The sequence below is a fragment of the Orycteropus afer genome, unplaced genomic scaffold (assembly GCF_000298275.1).
Source record: "Orycteropus afer afer isolate SDZICR_OR568_19922 unplaced genomic scaffold, OryAfe1.0 scaffold00005, whole genome shotgun sequence".
Taxonomy (NCBI): Eukaryota; Metazoa; Chordata; class Mammalia; order Tubulidentata; family Orycteropodidae; genus Orycteropus; species Orycteropus afer.
In genome coordinates, this window is record NW_006921592.1 from 4321410 (window position 1) to 4329697 (window position 8288).

The following is an 8288-nucleotide window of genomic DNA, read 5'->3' on the forward strand; positions in this document are numbered from 1 at the left end:
ATATATATATATATGTATATACTTTGCTGGTTTTTGTGTTTCTCTAGAGAACCCAATCCAACACACCTAGCTTTAAACCATTAAGAAAGTAGTTAGCAGTTCATCGTACAAAAGCACTTAGCTAAAAACAGCTGGTCTTGTGCTCATCCTGATGGTTTATAATGATCCTAAATAATTCTCACAAAGAATCTGATTTGTTTCATCTCACTTTTATGAGGACTTCTGTTTCTGCAACATTTTAGTGGAATTTATGTCAAATGTTTTCTTTTCAGTACGGTCTCCCATTTTCTGTCTTTTTTTTTCTTCTCTTTTTTCACTCTTCTGATTAGACTGTAAATATCCTCTGTGATCCATATGGGTGTTCCTTGAAATAAAGCATTTTTGAGATAATACGGTTGGGTCTAGTGAAAGAGCCAGAGCTGTGAACAGCCTCCTGCAGTGCAGAAAGGCAGGGGACACAGAACGGGGATGTGCTGGGAGACCTTCATTTGATGATGACCTAGTCACCAGAGGCTCCAGGGTGGACTACCATCTTGACTGAGCCCTTGGCTCAAAAACTAATATGGAGTCATCCCAATGCAAAGCAAATACCTCAGGATTGCTGTGGAGACTGTTTCAATTGCAGAGGTGGTTCTTCTTCAGGATGGCTCTCCAGTTGAAAATTTCTCTTCACAATAGTGTCAGTCAACCCAGATTAAAGTTGATAATTGGATTTCAAAGAGTATTTCCTTATACAAAAGGCATTTAGCACCACTCTTTGCCCTAATAATATGAAATCAGTTTTTGAAACTTGACTGGAAATCTTACCTATTCACAAAGAAGTGGTAAAATGGTACCTGCTAACCTTAGGAAGCTTGAACAATAGACGGTGCTGAGTTACTTAAAGGTGGATATATTTTTTTAAAAAAGTGGTTATTTTCTTGTCATTGTGTACATCCATCCTTCCTCTGCTGTAGGGGTCATGAAAATTATGATGCATTCCAATGGCGAATCTTTAGGAGTTAACTTCTCCAAGAAGTATTCTCTGATAGCTTGCACCTTCTACATACAGACCCCATGTATGCCCCCGTGTGGAATTAATCACTTATTGTAACTGTTCACTTGTGTGTCCCTGTCATAGAGTTTAGCCCCCTAGAATGTTAGAAATGCTGATTGTTCAATCCCCTACACTTAGTACAGTGCATGCATGCACTTGTGGGATCAGTTTAGTGGTTGGAGTTGGGTGCGGTGAGAGGAGCCGGCTGCCCACTTTCTCTCTAGGGCCTTGCTGATGCCTGAGCTTGAGCCTCACGTACCTTTTCTTTTTTCTTTTCTGCTGTTTGCAAGCTTTCACTCTAAGCCCCTATCCTGACCCCTCTTTCACTTCAAGGACATAATCTTTCTACACTAAAGGATATGAATAATATCACACTTGTATTGTGGATATGAAGTCCCTGCATTGCAAATGGTTAAGGCACTCAGCTGCTAACCCAAAAGTTGGACGTTCGAGTCCACCTAGAGGCCTGGAAATCTACTGAAAAACAGCCACTGAACGCCCTAGGGAGCACAGTCTACTTGGACACACATGGGGTCTTCATGAGTCAGAATCTACTCGAAGGCAACTATTTTGTTTTCTTATAGTGGGTTTACATGTGTTATCTCATCTATATTGTTAGTCCATGATAACAAATGTGGTTTGAAGCATAAATATTAAGTTCTTAAATTTGCATATCTCTCAACAAGGATCAGGAACAATGACAACATTCTGAGCTCCCTGCAAGGTAAAAGTCTAGGGATTTTTGTGGACATCTGAGAGAATCACATGCACAGATGGTTTGCCTTTTATTGGCTTTTTCTTGCCCCGAAGGCAACACTAACTGAAACAAAGGAACCTTATCCCAGAGGGTGCAGGGTTACAGTGCCTTCAGGGTGGCCCTGCTTCCTTGCTTTGGTCTCTCTCTCTGGTCCATTATGTATTGCTCATCTCGTTACTGCACAATCCAGGGCTTGTAATATTTCTCTTCTATGGAGTGCAAATGACAAAGTTGTAAAGCATTAGTTTCTGATTGCTATCTCTGAGTCAGGCAAGAGGGCTGGAATGATTAAAACTGGGCTCATACATATCTTCCCATCAGCTACATAAGTGTCCAGAAGTGCAGGAAGAATTTGTCAGGGGAAAGTACCCAGGAAAATGTTTTCAGTGGTAATATCTGTGGAAGTAAGGTGGATTCATTGTGGCTAAAGAAATGTCAGCACTTGCACAGAAGCTGTATGGCAGAATCTTCTTTAAGATGCCAATGCAAATTGAATGACATCACTTCTAGAAAGCAACTCATATGCAAAAAACAAAAACAAAAACCTTGATTTCATTGACTAAGAACTGTGGTCTAGGCAAGCTCAACAACTTGTCAAAACCAAAAAACCAAACCCACTGCCATCAAGTCGATTCCAACCCATAGTGACCCTTAGGAGAGCACAGAAGTGTCCCAAAGAGTTTCTAAAGCTGTAAGTCTTTATGGAAGCAGACTACTTCATCTTTCTTCCATGGAGTGGCTGCTGGGTTTGAACCTCTGAACTTTCCGTTAGTGGCCAAATGTTTTTAACCATTACACCACCAGAGCCAAGAGTGTGAAAATGCTCTTAAACTCCAAGGAGCTCTGTAAATAGCCTAGATACTCTCAGCTTATGTGCCGGATATGTCATGGTCCTCTCCCTCTTTCCTACTCCCCCTTCTCTTTTTTCTTTGCCCGCTCCTCCTCTCCCTTCCTTCCCTTTCTCTCTTTTTTTATTTCTCTTCTCTAGACCCTCTTCTTTCTTTTCTCTTCCTTGTCTCTTTTATCTTCCCTTCCTCTATCCTTTTTCTCTTGTTTAAATACTCTGTACTCCTTTAATTCAACAAACATGTACGAAATTCCTACTCATGCTTAGAGCTAGAATGTTGGAATGAATTCTTTTTCTTTTCCTGGCCAGCAGGAAAAAAAAAAAAAAGGTTGGTTTGATGGGCTTTGACCAAACCATCCTCTACGCCAAATTCCACTTCCTGAAACATTCTCTACTCTCCAGCACTGGCATTCTTAATGTTTAATATATGCAATATATGCAATTGGGAATCTTATCTAAATTATCCTCAGAAAAATTTGCTGTTCTTTGTTGTTGACCGATAGCATATAATGTAAGGAAAAAATAATGTGCTTACTGTGTGACCACAATTTCAAGATAAATTTCCTAGCTACAGGCCCTTTCCCAATTAAAGAGCTGACCTTTGCCCCTCCTGTTAGAAGTTCTGGAGCCACCATTATTCCTGCCCCCAGGCTACTCACAACCAAGGGGAGTCACAGTTAGACTATGTGCTTTAAAATTCTTTAATCATTCTGGGAGTTGATACAAAAAGTTGTCACAACTGATGTGGAAACTCTTATTTTAGTAGTAGGCTGTGCTTCAGCCCACAAGGATGGGTGGAGCAATGGAACACGAAGCCAAAAACCCTGAAAGCATTTGCTGTGATTGAGTAAAAGAGATGTGTTAATTAACACAGATACTGGCAAAGAAACCCTATAGTGCCTCCATTTCTAGTCCAGTCAAAACCCGTTCACCCTGTAAGTATCTGAGTTTCTGTACCACCCTGATGGAGATCAGTTAACCTTTAGGCAAAGAGTTTGGCCCTTCCTTGCTAAAGCTTTTGGCAAACTATTTTCAACTTGATGCAAGGGATTAGGTTAACTCTTGCAAAACTGGTTCACCAGGAACAATGACTAAGTGTTTTTTTTTCCAGCATCCGGCATATTGTGTCTGAGCAGCTATAAATACATTACAAGCTGAAGTTTCAAGGGAGGGGAGTATTAGCTTGCTGGAAAACAAGCCAACTGCATTATGGGACTTTACCCAGCCAGAATACTGTTTTCATCTTTGATTTTATTTTTATCCTTAAAGACTTTGACTATATCCTTCTCTCTTTAATGCTAATAACTTCTCTTCACCTTGCTGCCTTTGTGCATGTGTGTGTGGGGGGGTTTTCTTTCTTTCTTTTTCTTTCCTGATCTCCCTAGAAAGAAATCAGTGTGTTGGGTTCTTTCAGATGGAGAACCCCAAACACGAATGTCCATGTAGTTCACAGAATCAGTTAACAAGTTGCCATCTGGAGAATTTTGTCTCATGGCAAACCCACGTGTGTCAGAGTGGAATTGTGTCCCATGGAGTTTTCTATGGCTGTCTTATCAAAAGGACACCCATCACCAGGTCTTTCTTTTAAGGTGTTGCTCAAAAAAAAAAAAAACCCTCAGTGTTGTTGAGTTGATTCTGACTCATAGCGAGTCCCATTGGGTTTCCGAGGTGATAAATCTTTATGAAAGTAGATTGTTCCATCTTCCTTCCACAGCTGGTGGGTTTGAACTGCCAACCTTCTGGTTAGCAGTCAAATGCCTTGGGCACTGTCTCTAGGTGGACACAAACCTTCAACCTTTTGGTTAGCAGCTAAACATGTTAACTGTTGGCATTACCCAGGCACTCGTGCTATCCATATACTGTCTGCTTATGAACCACTGCACCTATGACGAAGGCCAACTGACAAATAGGCAATGTTCTTCTCCCTCCTTTGCAGGCAATTTGAAAGCTGAGAGAAGCTTTCTTTCAAACAGGGAGTGTTTTGGAGTCTGACCAACTCTGTATTTAGACAAACTCTGCTTTCAGTTCCAGATCTTGGCAATGAGGCCTGGCAGAGGGTGTAACAATTACAGACTTTGCCATGGGGCTATATTTCCTATACTGTGTTTTGAAGAATTCGTGACAGGCAGGTGCTACAAAGGAATTTACTGAAATAAGGATTTCTAATAAGGGAGTGATTTTAAAGTATTAAATAGGCTAATGTGCCTTGGGCAGAGTCAAGAATGAGTGTCATTTGTCATATTTATCATAGAAACCATGTCACCTGCAGGCTTTCCCTGAGCCTAGCATTCTGAGAAACACACTGTCGTGGTGCCTGAGGATGCAAGAAAGGAAGAAAGGGCTGAATGGGACATCCCAGAAAGAAAACTTCTCTGGTGGGAGCTTCTGTTGATCCTGATCACTGGCTAATTTTCTAGTTGCCACCACCAGAAAACAGGGACTGCAGAGAATAGGCCGGAGTTAGGGACAGCTGTTTGGTGATTCTGGGCTTCTGGAAAATGAAGTAAACCTTCCTTTTTCACTTCTTTGTTCTATCCTGTCCTTTTTGAAATATCAGTGTAATACATTTAATTACTGAACTGAGCTTTTCTCCAGAGAGAGGGGTTGGAATTATGTGCATAATTAGGCATTATTTATAAACCAGTTGATCTTTTTTTTTTTTCTTTTTTAAGGTATAAGTCATATAAAGTTTGGTAACCTAAGCACTTATTCAAACTGATGCCTTTATTTCATACCTGCAAGCTTTTTCCTGTGGTTTCTCTTAGCTCCATTATTACTCTTGAATTTAAAACTTTGTCTTTTCAGTTTGCTGCTTCACCTGCTTGGTTCTATTGTCTAGAACTTTGCTTGGAAATCTCAGATTCCCATCTCCATGTATTACTGGATCTCACACTGACTGGCCTCAAAATCGTGCAGGCTTCACTTAAGTCATATTAATTCCACTTTGGTCCTTTGACTTAAAGATGGGCCCAGAAGACTTCACTTCTAAACTGATCCCCAGTTCATCCTGATGCCTACTGAAGCTTGAGCTACACTGCTCTAGGTTCTGGGTACATAGCTCCATTCTTCCTCTGGGTGCTGAGCTATCAGCTCCTCTTGGTCTTGATTCCATTTCCTCTACCTCTGCACTTTGAAAGAAATGGAAATGAAACTATTTGCAAAGTTTCTACATGTCCCAGGTACATGAAATATATTATTTTATTTAATATTCACATCAACCTTATGAACCATAGATTATGATTTTCATTTTAAGGATGAGGAATCCAAGTTTCGGAGAACATTTTGGGATATTTCCCCCAAGGTGCACAATTAAGAAAAGCAGCACAGGGTGCAAACTCAGATCTGTCAACATCTACAGTCTTGCTACTAAACAAAGTGCTGTCCCTGGAGCACTGGACTCAGAAAGGCAAACGCTTGGGCCCCATCTCAGACCTACTGAATCAATTCCTTTTAGGGGTCGGGCCCAGGGATCTATATTTTATCAAGCCCTCCAAGTGATTTGATGCACCTAAAGTTTAAGAAGCACCAATCTAAAGTACCATGTATTTTCCCATTATGTTGTCTTCTCTCTTTTTCCTTATTTCTTTGCTGGAGAGAATTGCTTGGCAAGTTGCTGTCTTAGCAACTCCATTATCAGGTCACCATGCATCCTCACTCATAGCTTTCTCAACCAGCAGCTTTATTACACACACCTCTCTCATTTCCTTAAAACACTCATAGGCATCTGACTGAGCATGGTGATCCAAGCAGGTTTTAGGTTTTAGCCCTATGTTGCCTCAATTTCTCAATATTATCCCTTGCACACTTAAGGCATTGAAGACACTGATTTCTAATCCCCTTCTCTAAAACATGCACATGCACACATACACACACACACACAGAATAAAGTTTGATCACATCAACCCACTGCTCAATTAATCTATACACAGTAGCTGAGACATCCTGCTGGAGTTCTGCTTCAAGTCGGGATTCCCAAACACAGAAATGCAAGTGTCCAGTGGCCTTGGAAAATTTCATTTAGCATTGAACTGTGCCTCTTCAAAGTGAAAGAAGGTTGGGGAGGTTTCTTAACATGAATCAGTTGATAACATGACTCCTCCTCAAAGCTATAACCTTATTCAGGGTTGGATGACATCCAAGTCAAACCAGAAACACTTCCGTGATGCTCTGTCATCAGTTAGAGTTTCCAGGAAGGCAAACAACTCTTGCTGACTCTGCTCTGCCTATCTCCATATGTGCAGAAAGTACAAATTGCTCAGCAAAAGTTTGATTACTGTAAAACAGTTTGATCCTAGCTTCAAAATAATTCTTATGCTATTTGGAATATATTTGAACAATGAATCTATTCTAATTATTTTAATCTTATAAATAATGCAGAATACTTTGGGTAGGATTAACATCTTGGACTTGAAAATGTATAACATTTTCTTGGACGGCTGATGCATTATTGTTAAATAGAGTAAGGGGAAATTGAAAGTTGACAAAAAAAACTTAGTTTAATAGTCTTTATTTATTTATTGACTTCTTCACTTACGTTTAGCTTTCCAGATTATTTTGTCAATGCTAACTTTCACAAGAATATTTCTGAATAAATATCAGGTCATATTCATGGATATCTGCAACATTTACCTTGTTCTATTCATTGACTTTCTCATGGAATTGTTTCCTAACTAGAATTGCAGTGGTATGTTGAGATGCACTGGATCCATTTATAGCTTTCTGTCCCCTTTCTAAATGGATTTTCACTGGATTAGGGATGAATACAGTTGGTCAGCTTCATTATCCAAAGATTTACAGTTTCACTGCACAGTGAGTTTGCAAAATGTATCAATGCAATTCAATTTCAAATTCTGCTCAGATTTCGACTGTATGCCTGATACATTTTACTTACAGTATATTTGCTTTCTCATCACCACTACTTTTCCTGAAGAACAACACAGACCTCTATAAATAAAACCAATAATGCAGAATGACTCAGAAGTCTGGTTACTTTTATTAGTAAACTGCTATGGAGTGACTACTCCACATTTTATATTCTTGTGATCCACAACACTGAAAATAAGTCTGAATTGTTTTTCCTTGGGTTGAAGAAAATGCGTTTGAGATGATTAGCAGACAATGGAATTAACCAAACAGTGCAATCAGTTTTCACATTGAATAAATTTAGAGGGAATGATAGTATCTTTTACTTAGCAATAAACATACAAGGATTTGTAAGTATTAGCAAACTGTGAGAAACACATATTTAGAAAATTGTGCTATGATTTAATGTCTTGACTATATAGCTGATTTACTATTTTTTTCCCCTGAATATTTAAAATGATATCTAAAATGCAGTTGATCTTGGCTTGGATAGACAGCTATATATTTTCTGGGGATTCATCCAAAGTCTGTATCTACTTTGATAGTGAGGCACGAAAATAGTCCTCTTGGAAGGAAACTAATTAACCTAACCCTAACCACTTACTGTCAATTGGATTTTGACCCATGGTAAATCCATGCACGCAGAGTAAAACTGCTCTGTAGGTTGTCAAGGATGCTGCCTTTCAGAAGCACATCACCAGGGCTTTTTCCCAGGCACCTCTGGGTGGGTTCAAACACCCAACCTCTTTGTTAATAGTCAAACGCTTAACCATTTGCGCCACTCA